The following is a 3,458-nucleotide window of genomic DNA, read 5'->3' on the forward strand; positions in this document are numbered from 1 at the left end:
CACGCAGCAGCGCAGGAGCAGGGCGCCGAGGCAGCAGCTCTGACTCTGACCCACACACGCCCGATAAAAGCGAGGAGAAAGTTGGGGTGGGACGCTTCGGTCTCACTGCCGTGTTGCCAGACCTACGCCCTACGAGCCCCTCTCCACGCAGTCGCAGCTCACTGCTCAGCCTACGCCCCCCTCCTCCACGCCCTGCCAGTGCCACCCGTTTCCATCGTCTAGTACTCCTACGCGTCTGACCGCTCTGGCGAGTAGGAGTAGGACTAGCATCGGATTACAGTACAGTAGAGAAGAGGCGATCGATCTCTACTCGCATGAGTGGCTCGGCATGGGCTACGGGCATTGTGTACGCATGGGTGGCTGCCTGTATACTGCTATCTGGCGCGGTGACTGTGCGCTGCTTTTGGTGGTTTCCGCCTGACGCCCGTTGTTTCTTGTTTGTACACTGGCCGGTACGAGCCGGAGCGGTGGCAAGTGGCAGCGACAGAACCATCAAATTTGGAAGCGGCGCGGCCCCAGTGGGGCAGCCGCGTCAATAGTCACACGCTCTGCATGGGGGAGACAGAATACTGTAGTACCACAGGACTAGTACGTACTCGTACTCCTACTCGTAGTATCTGTTTCACTTCTACCGTTCTACATTCTACTGCCCCTATAATAATGTAACATCTAGACATCTCAAATAATAATAGTAGTAACTTTCTATATTTATCTCTGCCCGGAGGATTTCCGGCTTCAACCCTCACATTTGCGCGTTTCGCGAACAATTCTCGCGATAAATCAGCGAAGGCTTATCAGCCACGCGAACAGTATTTTCTCTCTCACGATAAATTAATAAACAGTACTCTACTACTACCGTGAGTCCACGACACCTGAAAGTGAATCTGCCCATATTCGTGCCAAGCGTGGCACGCACGTGATTGTTGATCCACTAGACCATTTCGCGGACGTTTATTTTCGACACAATAGCCATTTGAGTCCCTCAGTTGTTACTCGAGGCTCAGTTTCGTTCCTGAATTTTTAAAACGATCGTTTTAGCTCTCAAACTCTATTTTTAGGCGCAAATTCATACTAGAACCATGAAGATGATCGTTTTAGTCCTTAAACTTTATATTTTGGGCTCAATTTCGTTTATAAACTATCAAAGTGTATTTTGTTCTTTAAACTTCTATTTTCAACTCAACTTTGTCTATGTTCTACGTGGAATGCTGCGCTGTTGCACCTGGCTAGCTCCAAAACCACCCTCATTTGGAGATAGAAAAATAATATTCATCCAAAAACTCTTTCGTGGCCATTAATAATTCCAAGGTGTTATTTTTAGTGTTATCTTATAATGTACCATTTATATATACTCGACTAAATAATATTTGTGGGAGCAATTACAGTTGCATCGAATACTATTTATTATTTAAGATACATGGATATATTGAAACAATAGCAGATCTATAATTTTAATAATTTATGGATGAAATTGTGCCTAAAATATAATTTTTTTCTTTTGAATAGACAAAATTGAGTTGAAAATAAAAGTTAAATGCACTTTGATAGTTTATAGATGAAATTGATTCCAAAATATAAAGTTTGAGAACTGAAACGATCATCTTCATAGTTGTATGATGAAATTGTGCCTAAAACTAAAGTTTGAGGATCAACACGTCCATTTTAAAAGTTTAGGGATGAATTTGAGTTTTGAGTTATAGTAGAGGGACTAAAATGACTATTGTGCCTTTATTTTCTAGTCCACCAATCCAAATTTGCAATGGACAGAGTACTGCCTTCTACATGAACCGAACCGTGTCATCAGTTAACATTAATCACATCTTTGGCAAAGCTGGTGTACCGTGTCGAAACCACTTTGGAGCAACATTGTCACTGTCCCGATCTGTATCCTAGAATCTTAGAATCTTCATACACAAAAGATCTAATTGGTCGCATATATTAGTTTTTTTTTCAAGATTATGCTATGCCGTCTATCCATATTTGGTTGTTTGGCTTTTATACAGTACAACTTACATAATGTTCAAAGTAAATCTATTGCCGCATTAGCTACGATGTCAGATTTAGTCGTACATATTTACATAGCTACGATGGAGCATTAGAAAATGCAGGTTTGCATAAGCTGATCCCCACACAAAAATGAAATATTCTCATTTCTCGTATCTCTACTAGAAACATGAGACATGAACTAGAATACACAGGTGACTACACGCTACAAAATGTAAACAACAAAACACAATTTATGAAAATCAAACTTGTCCGTGTAGAACAAGAAAACACCAGGGAACTGTATACGTTCATGTTGGCTTAAGTTGTGTTGCGTAGGGTCTGTTGATGGGGAACCCTACGGGCCCCCATGGACCATACTGTAGGGAGGTAGACCTTGGTAACAAGACATACAACCCAATCGCCAAGAAGAACGCGAAGCAAAGCAACGTGCAAAACCGAAACTCCAACGCAAACTATACAAGGAAAGGCGCCCGAAGCGTAGCTTATGACTATGACCTTGTATCCGAATAGGACACAAACAACACCTCTCAGCGCCTGGACTATAAAGGGCTGATGAGGGTACCCATTGTAAGAAGAGAACGCATACCCGATACTCAAAGCAATACAACGCAAACGGGCTAACGCCAAAACTGGACGTAAGGTTATTACTCGACTAAGTCGAGGGCCTGAACTAGTATAAATCGTGAGTCTCTTTGCGTAACCGCCGAATTCCGCTATTCGCCGAAGCCCAAACAACTGTCCCGGGTACCCCGTGGCAGGCTATCGGTGGTAAAACATCGACAGCTGGTGCGCCAGGTAGGGGCTTTCGACGAATTTTTTCTCGAGAGTTCGGCGGACCTCAACCTCAAGATGACCTTTTCGGCGGGAACAACCTTTGTCTTCGGATCCTAGATCTGCAAGGCTGACGGCGACGGCAAGCTTCGTACCCGTCTCCGAGAAGAAAAAGAATTCGATGACGAAGTTCAATACAAACTCGCCGAGAAGATGACGAAACTCTCAACTTCGGATACAACTCGGAATAAGGAAGAAAGCGGATACGAAACCGACTCTGAAAAAAGAGATACAACCCGATTCCAAGACAATCTTCACGGCACAAGAGCCCAGCCTAATTGGACTCGGAGACACAACAACGATCGTGAAGGGATACGACCCGTACAACTCAAAGAAGAACTTGGAAACTTACGGACTGCGCAACGCGGCATCAGTCTATCAACACTTTACCCAAATAAGATGAACTCAGCAAGAAGAATACTCCTGGAGGGAGCACAAGAAGGGATGATCATGACAGTGACCCTGCAAGATTGTGTGGTGCATTGGCCAGGTTCTTTCACCTCAAGCAAAGTCCAGACTGGCACGCGCGTTGAAGAACTACCTTATCAAGAGGAAAAAGAACTCGGATCCAGTTCAGAAGCTACAGACAGCTCAACCAAACGAAGGATGGAATACCGTAC

Source organism: Miscanthus floridulus, chromosome 17 (genome assembly GCF_019320115.1).
Source record: "Miscanthus floridulus cultivar M001 chromosome 17, ASM1932011v1, whole genome shotgun sequence".
Lineage (NCBI taxonomy): Eukaryota > Viridiplantae > Streptophyta > Magnoliopsida > Poales > Poaceae > Miscanthus > Miscanthus floridulus.